Below are 22,945 nucleotides of genomic sequence, written 5' to 3' on the forward strand. Positions count from 1 at the left end.
GGGGAAGGAGTTGCGCGGCTGGCTCCTGGGCTCTCCGAGCGGGTTGCGGGCGGCAGAGCGGACCCTCTACAGCCGGAGCACCTCGGGGGCAGCAAGAGGAGGACGGCGAGCAGGGCTGGGCGGAGAAGCCACTACTGGTCCTCGCCGCTGCCCCTACCTATCCCCTCCCTCCCGTTCGGAGGCGGAAAGGGGAGGACGAGGAAGAAGAAGAAAAAGAAAGAGAAGGGGGGTGGGGTGGGAGAACTGGATATAAAGATCGGCTTGGGGGGGGATGGTGGAAGATTTTTGGTCTCCTCAGCAGCGGCTTTTCTTGCGGCGGCGGCGGCGGCGGCGGCAGCGGCAGCAAGAGAAGGAAAGGCAGCCTTAGCTATGACTGCCGCATGTTAATAGCTCCCGCTTGGGTCCGCGGGCTGCAGCCGGAGACACAGCCTGACTCCGAAGTTGTGCAACTGTGCCCTGGGAGAGACATTTGAACCCTCCTTCTCTTTGCTCCGCTTTTGCCCCCTGGGGCGTGTGAAGCGAGGAAACGTAAAGGAAGACTAGCATTTGGCTTTCCCGGCTTCCCCTTTCTCCATGGCTGTGTAGAAGAAGAAAGGAAAGAGACACTTTTTGTTGTTTCTTTGACTGGGGTCTCCACCCTCCAGTCGTCTCAGCGTTTTGATTATCATTCTTTGCTTGGTGTGGCTGGGGTGTCTACGCTGGGGCCGGTCCAGCTTTTTTTTTTCTTTTTTCTTTCTTTCTTTCTTTCTTTTTTTTTTTTCTTCATTTTTTGCCCTGGGGCTCAATGGATGGATTGTGGAAAACTGTACCGGGTTGCAGGTTGTTGAGCAACTGATGGGACCATCTCAGGGACCGGCGATTACGAAAGGTAATTTATTCTTTGCACTCTTCATAACAGTGGTCGCCCAGCTCGGGCGCAGGCGGCGGCACCCGCTGGGCGGGCAACTGAGGGGGGTGTAGGGTTCATGTACACTCACTCTTCCACTCACACATTCGCCTTCACACACTCGCCCTCACGCACACACTCATCTGATCGTGATCTGGAGCGGGAAGGGAGCCTCCTGGCTGGTGGGCGCTGGGGTTTGGCACGGGTTCGAGGTTCTACCAGCTACTGGGCGATATGATGACAGAGGCTGATGTAGAGCAAAGGAAAACCCGCCCACTGGCAGTCGCACGCGCCGAATGACAGGAACGAATCCCACCTCGAACATTTTCCCTCCCTTGTCACCCTAATGTTGTCCTTTAGTAGGGGCAGAAATCAACCAAGGGGGCGCCTTTTCTCCGCTAGTCTGAAGCAACTCGAGAGGTGGGAACGGGTTGGAGGACGAACAGGGACCCGGTGAGGAGCTCAGTCTGGGGTGATGGAGAATGCAGGGTGGTGAGCCTGGCGTGATCCTCCCTGGACGTCTGTTTTGGAGCATCCAAGGTGGCCGGGCTTGCCCAGGTCGCTCCCTTGAGAAGTGGAACCGCGTTGCTTCCTCTCGTGTGTCCCTTCTTGTGTGTCCCCTTCACGGCAGTTTGATTTAGACCTGAGTGCCTAGGCTTTGTAAGGCGATTATGGTTGGAGAAAGCTACCACTTTTCGTGGCTGGCACAGGGGTAGAGCTGTGCTGAGAGTGAGCACCGGTGTAGAGAGGGTGTTCAATGTTTGGGGCGTCCGCGGCGCCAGGGCGCGGTGGGCAGAACAGTGGTGGCCCTGGTGCCAGGTTACAGGTAGAAGAGTGGGCATCTCAGTGCTTTGCTTGGGAGATGGATAGTCTCTGAAGCGGAGCGCGTGGACCAGCGCTACCCAGCCTCTGGTTCTACCAGGGAAGCGGCGGCTGAGCATGCCAGATGTCCAGCAGTACTGCCCTGTGTTTGTAGAGGTAGTGGTCAGGGGTCGCCGTCTGTGTTATCTCTGTATAGGATCCTGCGCGCTTGGGGTGGCGGGGAGACCTGTGTAGTGATGGGTAACCTGAAGCTACTTGAGTAGAGCTTGCTCATATAAATCGCTTGGGATCAACTTAGCTGGAAAATATGGTTTGAGGAGGCCCAGAGGGCCCCTGGTAGGGTTGCAAGGAAGCCTAGCGGCAGATTCCCTCTCCCCTGGAGATGTGTGCAATGCTTGGAGTCGCTGGTGCAGCGCCCCACGTACTCCAGATTGGCCTTGATGGGGACCTGCTCCAGCAGTCACCTCTTGCAGATTTGCGGTAATCAAGTCTAGCCTGCAGAAGCTCTGGTCTTATCTGGCCACTCTCCTCGTCCGGATAGAAACGTGTGGTGCTTTTATTGATGACCAGTGATAGAGCAGTTGGGCAAACTGGAGGTTTGGGAGCCACCTCCCGGGTGTCTCCTCTCTGAGGCTCCCGTGCTCCCTGACTGCAGTAGTTAGAGAACATTGTAAACAACAGTGTAAGCATCTTTGCCACCGTCTCCCTCAGAGGCTAACCTGCTGGGTGTCTGGTGTGTTTACTTTCCTGGGCGAATTACTCATTAGGAAGTATAAGACTGCTCGCCCCTCTGATTCTACATCTTTGCGGCCAGCTGCTGGGGAAATGAGGAGACACATAGACTCTGGCAGGAAGGAAAAACGCCTTCTGTGTTTTGCTCTGAAGTAAATGGGAGGTCTGCTAATTTTGGTGTCATATGGGCTGTCATCGCTAGTTAAAGAATGCCATCGTACAATCTGCAAGGAAACACTTTAGTGATTTTGCATTTGGAAAGTCAGCTGCATTTGTCTATGAGATAACAGAGGTTAGCCAGACCCCTAACTCATTTTTCAATCTGGAATGGTAACTAAGTGATCAGCAAGCAGTTCTGGCGCCCAATTTATCTGTATTCGGATTACAAGTAGAATTGCCAGTTGTTTTCCAATGTAACCAACAGAGGATACCAGATAATCTGCGCAGGAATCAAGAGGATGTTTATGCTGAAATCCCTGTCAGCGCTGTAGTTTTCTGTTTATTTCTTTCTCCTCTCTTTAAGTAATGGGAGAATGGGTAACAAATGCACAGAGATAAACACATTTTAATAAACTTATGCTTGCAAAAATAACTACTTTTAAAATACAATAATTAAAATGCATTGCATTACCTATTGTATATTACTTCTAGCTACTTTGATGTTTGTTGAAAATGGTTATGACCTAGTTGATTTTAAAGAATCCTTTTTTTGTAAATGTGTATTTTATCTTTAAGTACACTTATATTATGGTTTTGACTACTTCACAGAGCATAGGATTCAAAGGACTAGTACTAAATAATCTTGATGAAGTTGTGTTTTCTAAGATATTTACAAGAGACAGTAAGCAACCCTGATCATAATAAAAAATAAAAAGCCTAGAGATTGAGGGCTTAACCCCCTAGAATCTTGTTTCCTATAGTTTGTTCCTTTCTGGGGGGTTTGTGTGAAAGTCTCTGTACTTGCAAACATTTCTGAGGACGGAAGTGTGCTGCCTTCCCTCCCCTTTCAGCAGCTCTCAGCGATTTGCAGTCTTTGTGCTGGAAGATCCCATCAGGTCTGTTCTCTGCTTCTCAGCAGCATGTGTTTCCTAGCAGTCATACATTCCACAGGTCCTGATGTCATCAGGGCTGACTGTGTCAATGTAGTGCCCTGTCTGAAGGTGAATATTCAACAATCTGCCACTCTGAGTTGTATGGGTGAACAGAGTCCTTCTAGAGACCTGGAGTAGGAGGAGTCATGAATACAAAGGCTTATGTGAACTATTTAATTTCTTGATGTAGACATGTTAGGCTGCATCAGGCCTCCCTGGCCAGAAGAGTGATAAACCAGACAGCCAGTGATTTGTCAACTGGGGAAATGCTTTTGATGTCTCAGTTTAGATTGCCTAGCATGATGCTTATGTTTGAGATTGAGAGTCCTGCTGAAAAATATGAATGGAAAGTCTTTCAGAAATAATTTTCTTAATGATATTCTTCTTGCAGTTTGCAGATCTATTCCTCCCTGCCCCAGAGGGAATAATGGCCAGTGTGGGACTTTCTGGCTCCAGCTGCTGTGCCCGGCATTGTTTCTAGTATTCAACAACAGGCAACATTGTTATGGACTTGATTTACCTTTGATTCATAAAGAGCTATAGCCACGAAAACCATAAGTCGTAGATTTAAAAAGAGTATAAGATCACAAAGATTGAAGTTAGTCAAACCATAATGCAGAACCAAATTGTTTTTTTCAGATCTGATCTGGACCATTTTTACAATTTACTTGAAACTGTTGGAAAAGGGCTGCCAAATGAAAAAGGACTCTTACTGTTGAAAGGAACGACTTTAGTTTCGGAAATCAGCAAGGAAACTGAGTGTGATTTTTGTATTTAGAATCATGCACTAATTTTGAGAAATACTGGGATGCTTTAACTTAGCCAGGTGTGAGTGATGCTGAGAGTGTTTGGGAGGAAAGGCAGCTTGGCTTAACCTAAGTTTCACAAATGGCTCTTTTACCTTTGATTCCTTAGATTTGCATTGCATTCAAAACATGCTTTTGTTCACAGAGGGTGGGATGAAGCTGGGTTGTAACTTACCCATGTTTGCCTCTTAGGTCATATGTATTCTCAGATGATTGTTGCATTTGTGTCCTTTTGTTTTATGCAAATGCATTTGCTTAACGAATGCCTTAGTTTGTGAAAAGAAAAGCAGTCACATTTGATTTTTTTTTTTTGCTGTTTTCTCATTCATCCACACATATACACAATAACTATGTGTACATGCACATGGTTATGGAGAATTTCATTTTTGCAAAGAAAACTCCAGTATTCCATTCATTGTGAACTTGATACTGATGCTTCTATACATTTGAAAAGCTACTATGAACTTGTCTGAACTTAACATTAATGATTTGTATGCTGTGCCGTCCCCCTCCAACCTCAAAATGTGTTAAATAATTTTCCTGATCTAGATAGTAATAAAGTTAATTTGACATCATAAGTAGCCAAATGTAATGATTTTCTTAGAATTTTGAAATGTACTCATTCATTGACAAAAAATGTAAAAACAGATAATTAGTTATTTTACTCTGAAGCAACTGAACACCATTTATTTTGTGGGTGGGTGTAGTTCTGCCTATATTTTATCATAGCCTTTTCTTTTTTTTCCCCCTGCCTGTGGTAGAACTTGAACCCAGGGCTTTGTATGTGCCAGTCTGTAACATTAGGGGCTGCTTGTTGGGGTTTCTGTCCTGCCCAGTTCCCACAGCCATTTAGCCCCAAAGAATCACACAGAAGTCAACATTAGATATAAACTGATTGGCCCATTAGCTCAGGCTTCTTATTAGCTCTTATCACTTATATTAACCCATTGTTGTTATCTATATTAGCCACATGGCTCGGTACCTTTTTTAGTGGTGCAGGTCACATCCTGCTTCTTCTGTTATCTGGGCAGGATTGCAGAGGGAGCTTCCTTCTTCCCAGAATACTCCTCTTCTCATCACTCCGCCTCTACTACTTCCTGTCTGGTTTACCCAACTATAATTCCTGCCTGGCCAATCAGCATTTATTTAAAACATGATTGAAAGAATACAGACAATTCTCCTGCACCACCAGTCAAGCAAGTGTACTATGTTCCTAGCTTCAGAGTCTATAAATACTAATAGATAATGAAATTATTCATGTCTTGCTATGTTCTATTGATATTATAAAAAGAAAATTAACTTTAATGTTAATGAATGTCATCATAGGAGTAAGTACAGACTAAATGAAGTTAAAATTTTGGCCTACGTTATTCAAAAGTTTAAATGGAATAATGTTAATGCCAACCCATTTCATGTTAAAAACTGTCTTTAGGATAGAGAAGCAAGTCTTCCATACTAACAGCATCTGTCTTGTGAAATTTGCAGTTCAGTTATTGTGTTGAACCGAAAATGTTCTTAGACTTAGTGTGTTTCTAGGAACTCAGAGGCCATGAGATCCCTTCAAAGATCTGCAAAGAGAAAAAACATCTTCATAATCATACTTCCACATTATTTGCCTTTTCTTCTCCTTTGAAAACTTGTACACTTGAGATTTCCAGAAGGAATGTGGTTCATGATGACATCATTGTTCTGCTGCTGTATATAGCATGTGCATTTACGTACTCCTGCCTTCTATGAAACTGCTAGCTTACTAACACATAAGCAGGGATTGTTTCAGATAGCATATCCATAAAACACCTTGCATCATTCGTTTTAAAGAATGTAAAGGAAGACTGAGACCCTCAAACTTTCCCAACATCTGCCTCTTTTACACATAACTGTCACCATAAAAATGGTGACATATGACCATATGACCAAAAAAAGGAACATCTATGAAGAATAATCAAGTTCAACTCAAGCTTCAGAAACACAAGCAGGTTGGACATATTGTATTTACTAGTTACTTAGCATTCTCGTTATTCTGTTCCTCAGCATTCTGTGAGAAACTTGATGTTTATTGTTTTGGTCAGCATCTCCAGTAAGATCTGCTGACCAGCACTTGGGTGGTTGCATAGAGTCATAGAACAGTCTATATCCACTCAGGAGGAGTAGTTCATCTTGAAAGGTAGCACAGTGTAGAGATAAGGAGAACCTTGTGTTTATCTATGTGTTGGGAAGCTGTTTGCCTTGGGGCAAGGCATTTGATCTTACTTTACTTCAGTTTCCTACTTTATCCTAATGAGATTGACAGTTTTATCACATTCACAGACTGTTGGGAGAATTTAATAGGGACATATACTGGAAGATTTGAAAACAGATTCTGAAAAAATTATAATAAATAGTCAATGACTGCTGTCTTTATTACATCATTATTATTATTATCATCATCATCATTAATACTGGATCTCCCAAGAGTCCTAGGGAATGTTAATCAATTCCTTATGTGATTCAGATATGCAGTTCTATTCCACATTAGTCCTTCAGAATATGTTTTAAGATCTTGCTAAATGAAATTTTTTTTCATGTAAAAAAAATAGTCCTTACTTTACTCTTGTACCTTATAACTCATGGGGAACTGTTGGTATTTTCTCATAGAAGAAATTAATAGAACCCCTTTGTCAGTATGAGTTAAAGCTGAAGTTGGGTAGTGTGAATGCTCAATCAAAACTAGTTTCAAAGACCCTAATTGAATATTTATGCATCTTGGGAATTATTAGGGAGGAAATCACTTTTCTGAAGTGATATCAAGATGACTCACTACACACTTAATCTGTTAATCATTACCTAAGCACCACAACAGGCCATTTCAGTAAAAAGGATCCTTGGGGTAATTATATCCTATGGCTCAGTCTGTATGGGAGTGGTTGAAATGCCTAACTAATGGAGAAAGAAGCTTTGCATATAAAATTAGCTTGACTAGGTGCTAAAGTTTAGCTAGAGAGTGCTAGTTCTTATGAGTCTAGTTTTTGGACATATACTGAGAAGTGTGTGTGTGTGTGTGTGTGTGTGTGTGTGTGTGTGCGTGTGTGTAGACTATACCCATTTTTGCATGTTTTCCATGGAGCTCTGTAATAGCTCAGACCTATCACTGTGAATTCAGTACTATTATATGCATCGTCCTTACCACTTGGATCGATGCTTTCACAGTTTTACAGGAACTAAATTGTACTGCATAGATAGGCAGAACCAAAAACTGTTTTTAGTTATGAGCTCTTCAGAAACGGCCTTTGGAATGCAAACACCTGATTATACTCTTCAGCATCCACAGATCTATCTCCTCCAACTCTATGTGAGAAACAAAGCAAATTCACATTGGTGGTTTGGGAAGAAGAATAAGAAGTAAATATAAATGTGTCTGCTCTCTTCTCAAGGGAGTATTTGACTCGTGGTACCTGATACTATCGGTCATAGTGTTATTAGAAGTATCTTTGAGTACAATCATTATGAACACACAGCTAAAGCAAATATCATTTTCTTAATTGAGGAGTTATTGATGATCTGTGAAAGCACATTGATGATTTGTTAAGCAGTTAAGAAAATTTGGGGTCTAGTATTTGTCTTTCTTACTATTCTTTCTTTTATCTCTCTTTTGTTAAACATTTAAATTTTCATTTCTGAGTGCTTCCTTTCAACTAAAAATGTTAAGTTCTGCTACTAATTCCTTCACCCCAAATAATCCTGACCAAGAAAAAAAGTCTTTTTGACATTGACCTAGCACTGGCATTATGCTTGAAGATTGACTTTAAATCATGAAAATAACCATTTAACTTAAAACATTTCAAGTTAAACAGCAGAACTTCTTTTCACAGGGTGTCAACAGCTCTTTAAGAATTAACTGCCTCAATGTTGTAACCAAATCAAGTCATCATCCACTTCCAAGATTTACAGATTTCCCTGCTTTTGAAAGATTTATAACCCGAAAAAACAAGTACTCATAAGATTGCTATACATGAATTATGCAATGGAAACTTACAATTCAGAATCCAAAAATTGCCTTAAAGTCTAGAAGTATCGAAAAGCTCTTAAATAAGTCCAGAGTTGAGAAGGAACATCTATATTCCAGTGACTGTTGCCAGTAAGAATTTCTCCTCCTCTTCCTCATCTTCTTTTCTTCCTCCTCCTCTTCCTCCCCCTCTTATTAATATGTGACTCTTCTAGCTTTTATGTGGAGAAGAAAAACCTACAACATAACAGCTTATGAAGATGTAGTGGGGGACAAAACCAAACCAAAAGCCTGCATGTCGAACAATTGACTTGCTAAAATGCAGCACACTTAAGTGTTTGAAAGTATGACTCAAGAAAATGAAAGCCAAGTTAAAAAACAAAACCAAATCCCTGACAGCCCTTTCTGTTTGATCAGCCTGTGTTGGTGTTTATGCATCCCGCAGAGACAGAGTGTGTTACTATTCAGGACAGCCCCCAGTGGCTCACAGTAGCCTGAGCCTGTGAGAATAGGGGTGAGACTCAGCCCAGTTTTTGATGTTCTGCTCGGGTGGGTAACTTGAATACTAAAATGCATTCCATTGACAGCTGACCCTGTGAGAGGGTTTTCAACAGTCTTCTGTTTTGTTTTGGTTTGGTTTCATTCCCCCTTCTTTTGCTCAAAGCTCTTCCAAATAAAGACTTTTGGTTGAGAGGAAATGGGCCTGACTGATGGTCATCTTTCCACATGAGATTTGATTTCTGGCAGGCAAGGGAGCCCTCAGCTGATTTACATGAGCATTTTCTTTCCTTCAAATTTTCAGTATTCTTGATTTGTCAAAGACTAATGGTTGTTGCTTGAACCTTGGACTCAGAATACAGATCATGACTTCATAGAATGGACAAAGAACCTATTGAGAAATACTTTTGTTTAACACAAGGCATGTGTATGTCTGTTGCTTTTCTTCTTTACAGGGTCTTTCAAGGTTCAATAGAAGTTTTCTAGGGAGTTTTATTTCTATTAAGAACAATTGACTATGGAGGCAGAACTGAGGCAACTATTTCCTTTAACAATAATACAGTCTTTTCAGCTTAGGAAACGTTCAGTTTAATGTCTCTTTCACTTTCCACAACTTTCTGCCTGACAGTCAAATGTTTCAGAGTCATTCCTAAATGATGAACATTTCATGGCAATATCTCATCTATGATGTTTGCAACCATTCAATGTGGAAAGCTTAGATGACATGTTATATTTAATTATTGTTATTTCTTTGAATTGAGAAGACACTGCAAGTTTTAAGTTGAAATGATTACTTTACTGGGAGGTCACCATGGTTTTTTGGTAAAACTTTCTTTGCCTAAGTCAGTACTATTTAGCATATCCTCCCCCCCTGAGCTTCTGCTTTGGTTATAAGCCCCTGCCTAGTCTATCACTTGCCCTTTACTGTATGTTTAGAAGTTTTGGATTTTGCCACATTTAGAATTAGATAGTTAGATTTTAGAGCTGTTTACTATAGTTTAGTAGGCCCAAGCAGAAATCCCCCTGTCTAAACCACCTTCTCTTCTTAAAATTCAAAACTTACTCATCTACCAATATGAAGCCATGGAAGAAAATTCTTCACCTGACACTAAATGCAAATTCATATATTAAAAATGTACATTCAGACAATATGCATAGGGTACATAGGAAGCATGAAGGATTTAACATTTATACTTGGGTATTATTTCCGGATACCTCACTATACACATGCAGATATTAAGCAAAAAGCAAATATTCAAACCGCAGAGCAGTTTGAATAAGTCCAAACAGTTTGGATAAGGAATACCACACCTGTATTACTGGCAAAGCAGAGTCAGTAAAGATGTTCCATCTCCTCTGTGGATGGGAAGATAATGAACTTGGATGGGAAGACTCAACTGAGATCAAATGATTCCCCACAGAATAAAGAGGGCAGTTCATATCATCTGAATGTCCACTATAGTGACCCTTTATTAAGGATAATAAACCATCATTGGAAAACTGGCTAGGAAAACCATTGTAAGTAGTTAGAGTGATCTTGTACAACGGTTCCATACATACTGTACCCAGAAAACCCAATAAGATCATGCAACTCAGGGGTTAGAAATTTTCAACCTTTGTTCAGAAACACCTGCTGTTGCTGAAACTGTGTCACAGGTCATCAAGGCTCCGCATATGTGAACCCCCACTGAACATTGAAAGGTGTCATTTACAGAAGAAATTTGCCATTTTTTTTTTTCATTCAGTGTTCAAGTTGCTATGAGGTCCAAAGAGCAAACTGAACTCAGGTTTGGTCAGAATGTTGGCTTCTTCTTGGGTAGTGTTAACAATCCAGAGGACAGTGCTGTTCTTCCAGGTTTTAAGTACCTTATACAGGCACCAACTACACCTCTGTTAACAGGATTTCCCAGAGGTCTGGCCAGACAGTTCTCAGGATGGAATTAACTCGTGTTTGAGTTCCACGAAGTCTGGATATCTTTATAAATAGGAGCACATAGTGAACCCTTGGTGAAGATGGCATAGAAGGAAAAACTATCCTAACAGAGACTGGAGAGACAAAATTATGGTGTGGGAATAAACACATCGTAAAATAAATGCAAATGAAAGTAAAAGAAGGATTAGTATGTGTTTATGGATATGTATCCATCCGTCTGTTTGAGCATTTACACTGGCTAGTGCACTACCCATTATGTCTTGCTTCAGATGAAAATGCATGTTTATTCAAGTAAACCTTCTGTTTAGAGACAGACTCTTCAAATATATAGCAAGTGGGATGTTTCAAATAATTGAGGCTAAGTAACTTCATCTTTATGCAGTGACTCTAAGGAAGCTTTATCTCAGTATATCTAATACTAATGCTTTCAAATGACAGACATTAAATCTATTTCTACTATGTCATCCTCAGAGCCTGAACGAACAACCGAGGTAAAGTGGTACTCTGAAGTATTGTCTATATGAGTGTAGGGTAGTAAATGTATTGCTCTTTTTGTGTATGTGTGCGTGGGCATGCCTATGTGTGTATGAATGTAATGTATGATGATGGGTAAATTTATGCATACTACATATGTATAGGAGTTCGTAGAGGATATAAGAGAGCATCACATGCCGTGGTACTGAAGTTACAGGTTGTTGTGAATCCATGTGGGTCCTAAGAATCAAATCCTAATCCTGAGTCCTCTCTCTAGCCCCCAACTTATTTTTGTGAGAAAAGGTCTCATTGTGATCCCAAAGCTTGCCAAGTTGGCTAGATTAGATGGTCAGTAATCTTCCATATCCTCATTCCCTCCCTGCCTCCGGCACCACCTCTGTCTACCAAGTGGTGACATTACAGGCTCACAGCCACCTTGTGATAGTAAGCATTTTACTGACTGAGCCATCTCTCCAGATCATATTGCTTTTTTTTTTCTTAAGTTCCTCGTTCAGGCTGGCCTTCAACTCTTCCTTCTCCTGCTGCAACATCCCTTTTCTAGGCATGTGACACCATATATAACTTCTGTTTTGTTTTTTCTTTATTTAAATTGGAAAGTTATGGTTCTTTCAATTTTTTTGTACTAACTCAGTTTAAGTAGTAACATATGAAGACAATTTAGCAGAAATCTTAAAGGTTAATAGAAGTTTAATTAGAAGAACTCCCTTGAATAGCAACCTTCGTTATTGCTACACAGGTCCCTAAAGAAAAAAGAGCACTAGAAATCATTATGCTATCAACATTGTGTTTTGGTGATTTGATGGTATTAAGCAAACTTTGGAAGCATTTCCTTTTTTGGTGCACTTGATTAAATGTGTGATCTTATCTTGGTGAAGCAGCCTGCTGGGCTGCAGACAGTAGTGTTCCGAAATGAAATTTGCTCAGAGCCTCTGAGCAGACATTTATTCAATGAGACCTTTCTTGAATAATAGATGATAGTGAGATAGCAGTAGTGTGCCTGTGTGTTTTGTGTATGTGTTCTCCCTTGAAATTAGGGAGGGTGGAGACAGAGCAATAGCAACATAAAAGGTAAAGGAACCTGAGGAAAAGCATCAGGTTTATAAGTGACATATTAGCCCACTTTATTAGCAATGGACAGCATGATGTGTCACAGTATAGGGTTGGAGGACACTGCTTGTCATTCTTTATTTCTTTATGGGTGTTAGTGTGGAATCAATTTTTCACTATTGTTTCCGTGGGTTTTATTGATGCTTTTTGTCTCATTGAGTTCTGGTAATAGCTGAATTTTGACTCTCATTCATTTTCTCCTATGGTACCTTATTGGATATTTTAAAGATAATATTTCAGTTATATTTCATGATTCCATAACATACTCACTCTGAGCATTGGTAACAAAAAATTAAGGCAGAAACCATTTAATATGTCAATCCTCCTTATCTTAGTTTGGGCTGTTATTTCTACAATGAAACATCATAACCAAAATAAATTTGGAAGGAGGGGGATTATTTGTCTTATTGTTTCATATCATCATTTGGATAAAGTCAGGACCGTAACTTACGGAGGAACTCGAAGGCAGGAGTGGTGCAGAATCCATGGAGGGATGCTGTTTACTGACTTGCTCCCCCTGGCGTCTCTGTCTGCTTTCTTATAGAATCTAGGACAACTAGTCCAGGGGTGGTCCCACCCACAGTAGACTGGACCCTCTCACATCAGTCCAAGAAAATGCCCTACAAGCTCGCCTGCAGGCAATCTTATGGAGGCATTTCCTCAGTTGGGGCATTCTTTTTTTTTTATTAATTAATTTATTTAATTATTAAAGATTTCTGCCTCTTCCCCGCCACCACCTCCCATTCCCTCCCCCTCCCCCAATCAAGTCTTCCTCCCTCCTCAGCCCAAAGAGCAAGCAGGTTTCTCTGCCCTGTGGGAGGTCCAAGGACCACCCACCTCCATCCAGTTGGGGCATTCTTAGACGACTCTAGCTTGTGTCAAGTTGACATAAGAGTAGCCAGCACACTCTTTAATTCACAATACTCACAGAGTTATTTTGAGCTTGCATTTTTATATCAAGTGCTGACATTGATATTCTGTGTGTGCTTCCTGGAGCTGAGATTAAAGTATATATATGCAATTATAACATTTTCTCCAACTTCTAAGTGCCATTAATAGTTTTGAAAGCATCATTTTCAATACTGTAACATATTCCTTAATGTTGATAGATTTATCTATATACTGACTTATTCATATTGGCTGTTATTTTTATTTTTGGCTACGATAAATGATGTCACAATGAATATGCTAATACTGAAACCTTGGTTGGTTCTCCACTTGTTCTGTGGCTCAGATTCCTGGCATCAGGTCAGAGAGAACATCACAGTCTGTTACTTTTCACATGAGAGTGTGCCTTCTGGGTCAGTGGTCCCCTGAAAGTTCTTTCTGTTGTAGGAGGCTACTTGTTCATTCCCAGCTGCCTACAATATTTTTCTTTAGAGTTTCTTTTACTTTCGTTAGCAATTATTAATTTTTGTTATGTAACGTAGTGTTTTGTCATTTTTTTTTTAAGTGATATTTAGCAGTTACTGAGTTGCCTGTTTACTGGAATATAAAAGCCAGGGTCAGTCCCTCCATGATAAAGAAGGGGATTTCCTGGATATTTTAATATTTGAGTAGGACTGTGGATTATGACTTTACTACTGGGACTTTCCTGAATAGGCCCCTTATCTCCTCAATTCTTTAAAGCTGTCATTTTACAAAACTCAGGTTTTACCAAACTCTTAATGGAACGCTGGACTGACCATTTGATGTATCTTTGAAAATTCAAGTATGAAAAATCAGAGTAAATGACCAGTAAGCACATTTAAGGTAGATGTGATGTGTATGAAGAAACAGAGAATTCATTGAATTAAAGCATTGAGGCTTACAATTTAGTGAATGTGAACTTCAGTATTGTTAGACATACATATGATTATAGAGATCTCTACGGAGAAATGTATTAGGAACAAAATTTAAGGTGTTCCACACAGTGCTTACAATGTGTGTTTTGTAATTTGTACACTGTTAGGAGGCCTTCTTAAATTTGATTCTGTTAACTCTGTTTGAGTGTGTATATGAGTATGTGTGAGTGTGTGTATGATTATGTGTGTATGGTATATGTGTGTGAATGTGTGTATAAGTATGTGTGTGTGATAGTAACTAACAGTACTACTTCAAATGACGCTTGTGGGACTTCTCTTTCCTTTTGTGAACATGTACATTTCAGGTGTAGTTCCAGGAGACAGCAGAATTTGGTTTCCTTTCCTTCTCTGTGTTTTGTGTAACTCTGCACCACAACATATTTATGAGACAAATTACAATGCTTGATAAATAAATGATTGTATAACTGCATGACTGTGCTCTGTGGATCTACATGAATCAAATGAACACAGAAGTAGGTCTTAAAGTTTCTGTGGGAAAATAAATTCAGGTGACGTTGAAAATTGCTGTTTTCTGTACTTTGGTTTCCTTAAACACTAAGCTTTGAAGAACTGGCACACCTGTCCCAAAGTGAGGTGGTGGGTGCGCAGCCCATGAGACTGTCCTAAGGTGAAGTGGTGGGCGTGCAGCCCACGAGAATATCCTAGAGTGAAATGGTGGGTGTGCAGCCCAAGAGACTGTCCCAAAGTGAGGTGGTGGGTGTGCAGCCCACGCGACTGTCCCATGTGAGGTTGTGGGTGTACAATCCACGTGACTGTCCCAGAGTGAAGTGGTGGGTGTGCAGCTTGCCTGCTCTAAAGCTGTCTACCTTCTTGCACTTCCTCCGGTTTCAGGCACATCATTGGCTTCATGGAATTGTGTTCCAGCGATCATAAAATCCTCTGTCCCTCCCTTTTTCACATAGTCAACAGAATAGTGATGGCTTCCTTTAAAACGTCTAGAATATAAAGGAAAGTGGTGAAGCTGAATTCTATTCTTAACATGCATGCGTTGGGCCTGTACACCACACACATACATACAAAAGCACATGTGTATGCACACACAGAAACAAAATTAATTATTTTTTAAAAATTGGACTATCCTTGTTTGCAAGTCACATTTTCAAAAAATCAACAAGCAACCCCCATTCTACTCAGCAGCATTCTTAGCAGAGTTGATTTTACTCCGACATCCTCCTTGAAGGGCCAGTGTGTAGCATTGCGTGTGGTATTTGGATATTTTGAAAAGATAAAATGGGTTATATATTCTTTTTGTAGTAGTTTGTGTTAAAGTGATATAATGAAGGTATTACATTAAAATATAGGGATTTTCATATGTTTCTCTCACAGTCTTCGGTTTTTTTTGCTGTGCTAAGTGAATGTTGTAAGTCACACCTGTAAATTCTAGAACTCACAGGACTGAGAAAACAGAATTGAGAGTTCAAGAAGGCCAGCACTGGCTTTTGGAAAAACATCACCTCAGTGTTTTCTTTTCCTATTATATGTTTCTTTTTCAATAAATCATTTCAGCATTTAGTATTGCCTCTTATATCGGCTTTCTTTCCCTCATGTTTAAATATTAAATTCATTTGAGATCCAGGGTTTTGGGTCCACAGGACTATTCTTTCAAATTTAACACTTTTTCTTCTAAAAAAACTGAAGTGTGTACGCTGAGTACTTAATGTTATTCCCTTTTCACAACTGAATTTATTTACATAAAATTTTAACTTAGAAATTTTCAGTATTAAATTGTATTTAAGCTCTAGAAAAGTCGAGTGATTTTTTTTGAAAGTAAATGCTTCTAAGAAAATCTAAAATACAGTGATGAAAATCTCTCTCTGATTGAATATCAAAGAGTAGAATAGAGCAAAGTTTTAGAAATCAGAAAAACACTGGGGACTGGAGAGATGGCTCAGCAGTTAAGAGCACTGACTGCGCTTCCAGAGGACCCAGGTTCAATTCCCGGCACCCACATGGTTGCTCACAAATGTCTGTAATGCCAATTCCAGGGGACCCAACACCCATGGCAAAACACCAATGCACATAAAATAAAAATAAAATGATTTTAAAAAAAATTGGAAAACCACTATTTAAAACTTTATACTGTGAAAAATTATGGTCAATGCCTAGCTTCCTAATCTCTTAAAATAGGGGTAAAATACACTTATTTTCATTGTTATAACAACAAATGAGCCAGCATACACCCTACAAACTAAACAAATAAAACTCATTATTTGTTTGAATTTTTATATTGTTATGTTTTGCTGAAGTTGATCTCTTCCCCTAAGTAAACTTCTGCATTTTTCTGCTATTCCCTAAAGAATATTTCCACCTAAATTAACTTTATCATTTACATCTGTGTTTTTATCCCAGATGTTTTGAGACGTTCTGGCGATATGGAACATATCACAGTAGAAAGATCCTCCGACTTTATGAGACTTGCAAAATGATAGAACTTAGATATCTTATTTCTTCTTTATTTAGTCAAAGTGGTTGGGCACTGGCAGTCCGTGAGAATTTAACTGCAGCATTAGATCTTGTCTAAGGGTGGGAGTGGATGGATTTCTCAAGGCAAGTAGAAAGTCTGGGTATCAGTTCAGGGAGTGCTGCTTCAGACACTGTTATCTGGAGGTCACCCCATGAGCACAAAGTGTACCAGTGGAGGATCGATGGGGCAGAGGGCAGGGAGGAAAGAGGCACTGTTTTGAATTGACTGTATGGACATCACATTGTCATCTTACAGGGTGTGCTGGTTAGGTTTTGTCATCCTGATACAAACAAGAGTCACATGGGAGGAGGCAACCTCAGCTGAGGGTTTGTCTTAATCATATGGAGGGTGTGTCTGTGGTGGCATTACTTGATTTCTGATTGAAAAGGGAAGGCCCAGCCCATGGATGGAGGTGTCATCTCTGGGCAGGTAGTCCTAGGTTTTTTGAGGAGCCACTAAGCAGCAGCATTCCCTCCTGGATCTTCCCTGGGATGCTACTTGAATTTCTTCCTGTCCAGACTGTCAACAATGATGGCCTGTTACTTGCAAATCTAAGGTGAAATCGACCCTTTTCCTGCTCAAGTTGATTCTGATCAGTGTTTTATCACAGCAACGGTAAGCAAAGTAAGGTTCCGAGGAAGTAAGGATAGGGAATGTGTGTGATTTGATGAACTGATGTTGAATTTTAGAATATTGTAAAAAGTATTTTTGCTAACCAGTAGCCTAACACTCTATTTGAGGTGAGGGTGCATATAAATACTAAAAGCAAGCTGTCATAGTTTAACTTTGGCCATGTCTGTCTGTGTGAATCATGGCTGGAAGGGCAACTTCTTTCCTCCAGAACCTTGGTTTGTAACTCACCTTTATCACAAACTTCCTTCCCCCTTTTATTGTCTTGTGTCTTTCGGCTTGAAGGAATCTGTAGACATGGAGGAAGTTGGTGTGTAAGTACCTTGCTAAAGATCAGCAGTAACCACAGGAAATTAATAATGTGGGAAGAATTGAGAGGCCTTTGGTGCCAGTCACCCCCTGAGCATCGTCTCTCCTCTATCAAGATTAAGCCTGTTATTAAATTTAAGGGCATTCTTTTGGTGGATGGTGATATAACTAATTTTACAGACATTTTGAGCAAATTATTTACTATTTATGATAAGTGATATATGTTAGTGAGAAGCAAATCTAGCGTAGGAGTCATTGGGCAAAATAAAAATAATTATGGTTTACAGAAGCTGTCTTAGTGGAATAAATTTATTTACTGTGGGAAGTGTACTCTTACAACTCAAGTCTTCATTCGCTTATGAATATATATTTGCTGGGAGATTTCTCTGTGACAGATTCAAGCACTACCGTGATAAAAATCAAAATGGAAAAAGAAAAAACCCACAGCATTTCCTGAGAACTTTAACCCAGGGAGCTTAGACATGCTAGATAGGGAAAGGTTTTCTGATTCAGTGAGCACCAGAGAATGTACAGAAATCAGTGAGGCAGATAGCTTTCCTTAAAGCAGAACACCCTAGCTAGCTTACGGGCTGGGGGAGAAAGGAGTCTGTTAAGAGTCTGAGGAGAGCACCTGGAATGGAGGGTTGAGAAAATACATATAATCTGGCCCAAAACGTAAGCAGGAGTCCAAAGGGGACAGTAATGTTGATAAGGAGAACCCAAATATCAGGACAGTCTAAGCCCCTCCCTGTTACTGCTCAGCTAAATGGTCTACAGCAGTCATCTTCTAACCCCTCCATGATTTTTGTTACTTTTTATTGATGTTCCTGTATATTACAGTGTTTCAACTAGAATGTCTCTGATTATTTAATCTGTTTTTTTTTAACCTGGAAGTTAATTTTCATTGTCTCAAGTTAAATTATTCAATTAAATTTTTTAAATATACGTCTATCTCAAGTGCTACATAAAAATTGTGAAGTCAGATAGGTACTACATTTAATTTAGCCAAGGGTGTTTAAACCATAAAGATGGTTTATTTTTCTCTAAGTAATTTATTTATAAATTGCATTATTGAAGTTAGTAAAGGAGATTCCTATTTTATGATATCTAAAATCTCAGTAGTTCATTTATCTTGCAATGCCACAGTGGTTGGAAAACAAGGAACAAAAGTGAACAGGTTGGTTATATTATTTAAGAATTTCTAAGATGTTTCAAGTATTTTGCTTGTCATTAATATTTAAATATTTCCTTTTCTCCTTGTTTTCTGCCCTCAGACTCTTCGTTATTCTTTTAGACATACCATTTATATGATATTGTGACATGAAATTTATTGATTTGTTTTTGAGATAGGGTCTCACTATGTAGCTCAGACTAGATTTGAACTTTCAGTCTTCCTGATTCGGCCTCCTGAACACTGAGCTATCAAATGTCTAGACTGAAAGTTCAAATCTAGTCTGAAAGCCTAACTAACTAGATTATTTCATTCATTTTATACATGGATGAAATTGTAAATTCAGTTGATAGCCATGACTGATACTGTTTCCCATAACCTAAAGAACATGGTGTCTTGAATATGGATTGCTTTTGTTTTGAAAAATGAAGGTATGATATGTTAGGTAAATATCACACAAGAAATGGTTTTAATGACTTAATATTAATAGCATATATGCCAAAAATTCGGTTATGTCATAGCTGTCTATTTGAAAAACGAGCCTTAGAGTAAAATGAAATAAGGCTGAACCATGAGACTGCCGCATGGCAACTGTGCAGCTTTGGGTAAGTTCTCAAGCCTCAGTTTGGTCCTAGGGCTGAGTGTGTCTGCTTCATAAAAGCTTAAGAGTTAAATTAGTTAACATAATATAATTCCATTGAAATTTTTTGGTTATTAGATTAAAAGTCAGATGAGAAAATAAATTCTCCCACTTTTACTTTACATATAACAGAGCATAGCAGTGGTTCAAGTCCCGAACCCACAACCCTGTGTATTACTTCCGATCTTGCGCTGCAGTATCGACATTGCATTATATAGCTCTTGCTTTCTGTCTTCAAGGCCTCCCATTCACTCTGTCATGTTACTTCATGTACATCATACTATCATTTTTGTCTCAGGCTTATTCTGAAAGGAATGATTAGCAATTCGTGAGATACAAACGGAAGCCTAAGTACTTAGAGGCATTGTCAGATAAGAATCCTAGAAATACTTCTATTACTTATTTCAGTTTTGAATACCTATATCCTGTAGGCATGTATACCTAATATGAATGAACCATAAAAGTACAGTTTTGTGATTAAACTTTCAAAGCTTTCAGAGTAGAAAAACCCTTTCTTCACCCCCAAGACATAGCTGCCTCTAAATTTTATTTTAAGAAGATGAATAAAAGCATCATTGTAGTAAAGAATTCTGTGATGGAGGATGGGGAATGAGCTCAGACACCTTCATCCCAAATGAACTTCTTTCCTTGAATGAAATATTCTTATAAATATGCGGAAGACAATAAGGAATTATCGTTGTTGAAATCAGCTGTCTGTAGTAGGAGCTGCGGGCTGTGTTCCTGCCACCCTAGCTCCTGATCCCCTGGCTAGCTTATGCCCCGAAATAACAACACACAAACTGTATTCTTTTAAACACTGTTTGGCCCATTAGCTCTAGCCCTTACTGGCTAATTCTCATATCCCGATCAACCCATCTCTAATAATCTGTGTAGCACCAGTCTTACCAGGAAAGATTCAGCATGTCTGACCTGGCAGCTTGCTTCATGGCTTCTGGCTCTGAGAGGAGCTTCCCTGCATCTGAGCTCACTTCCTCTTCGTCCCAGCATTCTGTTCTGTTTACTCCACCAATCTATGTTCTAACCTATGAGAGCCAAGCAGTTTCTTTATTATATAACCAATGACCTTCCTCCATCAGCTGTGTGTGTGTGTGTGTGTGTGTGTGTATGAACTAATAGTTGGTACCCTTTAGAGTTGGCTTGTGAGAACTTGTCTTCCAAAAGAGAGACATTGTCAGTATCTGTGTCCTCTCAGAGAACTGCTATTTCAAAAGGAGACATTCTTTCTTTTCTAATTATGATGGGTAAAGGAGATACAAATTTTAACCTCTCCTGACAATTGAGAAGACTCATTTAAAAGAAGAGGAACAATTCTCAAGTTCATATTCCAGAGGACTAAATATTTGATTTTATTTCTAAATCCCATTGCTCTAAATAATGAATTAGTGATTTTTCTTCATGTCTTGGTCTCTTGTTAGATTTGCTACATATACAATTAAATTGTTGAATAATTCAGCTTATTTTTTTATCTGAATGATGTATTAAAATGAACTGTTAAATGCAGAGTGACATATTTAAGCACACTTTAAAAATTTATTTGGAATACTTTTGGGTAATTGTTGTAGCAAACCAGATGTTGCTAAATTCTTATTTAATTGGAGATAAAGAATATCTGCAATATAGTTTTGTCTGGCTGTCAGCTTAGATAAATGAGCCCATTTCAATCAGCATGTTCCTGGAGAAAGAGGAGGGCATATAATAACATTTCTCTAGCTGCATTTGTTGAAAACAAATATTACTCTTTTCAGTGGTAAAGACCATGCTGTGCCTTCTGCATCAGGACAAGAAACTCAGGGAAGCCTTTGCAGTTTTTACCTTAGTGAAGTTCCCTGCTTTGTATCCTTCTGGAAATGTCGTATTAGATTATACCCTTTTACTGGTGTATACACACCTTGTGCAGAGGCTTCTTTCTGGTATACTTCTAAGAAGTTCATCTCCAAACATAAATGTAGGATCTGACAAAGATATGTCGTCAGTCCAAACACTAACCTTCTTCCTAAATTCTTTAAAACTTTTGTAATTTGCAGGAGAAGCTTAAATATTAATTATTTTATTTTTTTATTTATTTAAGGGGCTGGTCACTTGGAGTTTGACCATGCTCCAGTGAGTATATGGAAAATGTAAATTGGACTTTTTTTTTTTTCCTTTTTGGAAGTAAGCATGATCGGGATGCATTGTGTGGAATTCCCAAATAAATGTTAATGTTTTACTTATTCTCTTTTTTTTTCCTATTGGTTCTGTATCATTCATTACATCAAAGTGCTCTTGCGGCTGTGCTGACATCTCTGAAATCTTGCCTCAAGTAAAACATTAAAGCAATACAAAATTCAGAAGAAATAGACCGAGCAAAATAAGACATAAGGCCATAGAAGTTAATTTCAGGCTCTATTGGCAATGCCAATGAGAAGAATAACAGGAACCAGGAATACAGGCCACACATAGGGATAGGCTGAGTGAGGAACAAAGATGATATTCTGGTGAGTTTACTGCTCATAGAAACAAAATTCCGATCATGAAATGAATAGTCATACACCTCAGAAAAGGCAAAAGTATTATTTTCTCATATCAGTGGTTGAAATTTCAATGCATACTGCCTAATGATCATACAATCCTTGAATACAGTCATTCTGGCCAGGTGTTCAGTACTGTGGTGTCCTCATTGATTTTTCCAAAATGTTCCAAAAAAATGTTTAGGGGAAAACGTTAAACTACATTAAACTATAGAGAATCATTCTCAGTCATAATAATGACATAATCAGACTGGTCATTACAAATATGTGGCTGTATGCTTAGATCAATCACCAAGTGAATGAAGAAAACGAAGTGTGGAGTAGAACTCTGTTTACACTTAAGGACGCTTCTTGGGGATGCGGCTCAGAGTCTTAACGGAAGTTATAGTTCTTGCCTCTATGTCTCTCATATCTGGTTTCTAAAATGAAATCTGAAAAGGTCACTCTTGAAGACTGGTTGAACGCACTTCACAAAATTGTCTTCAGAGAGACAGCAGAATGTGAGGGAGGAGGGGAAGAGAAATGTATGGTTTTGTTTGACATTCCCTTTTATTACAGCATTTGGGGAAAGTATGGCAAGTAATGTCAGTCTCTGGTTACAGATGCAGCCTACAGTGTGGGCCGGCAGAAAGAGAGAGAGATGCAAAATGGTCTTTATGGCTTTCTCGTTGGCCTTCTTGTCTTGGTGACTTGATAAAAGAGAAATAAAAACAATGTTCCAAGCTGCTGGACCACAGTGGTTTTGAACGTAGGTGTAGAACCAGATTGGCGAGTGGCAGTGTTGGTCGAATGCCTCCCCTTGTACTTAAGATGTCTTTTATGTGTCAACATTGTGGGTGTGTAGCCCACACACAATGGAGTAACAACCTGTATTTCATTTTTTTCTTCTCTGGTACTAAGGGTGGTGTCTGAGTGTTTGCCACTTGGTGAATGGGTGTTTTGAGTTCGCTTGTCATTCCTATATTGGCAAGTTTCTGTCTGCCGCA

The 22,945-nt window shown here is 39.6% G+C and overlaps 1 protein-coding gene across 15 annotated transcripts in view; it reads left to right on the forward strand.

Annotated features, from left to right (window-relative positions):
• Positions 1-280: 280 nt before the first annotated feature.
• Adgrl3 (adhesion G protein-coupled receptor L3) overlaps positions 281-22,945 on the forward strand; it is a 742,119-nt gene continuing 719,454 nt past the window's right edge. For all 15 annotated transcript variants that reach the window (XM_057771795.1, XM_057771780.1, XM_057771783.1 and 12 more), the window contains exon 1: positions 281-868. The gene's annotated coding sequence lies outside the window, so the exon portion shown is untranslated. The remainder of the gene's footprint in view (positions 869-22,945) is intronic.

The sequence above is a fragment of the Chionomys nivalis genome, chromosome 6 (genome assembly GCF_950005125.1).
Source record: "Chionomys nivalis chromosome 6, mChiNiv1.1, whole genome shotgun sequence".
NCBI classification, from domain to species: Eukaryota; Metazoa; Chordata; class Mammalia; order Rodentia; family Cricetidae; genus Chionomys; species Chionomys nivalis.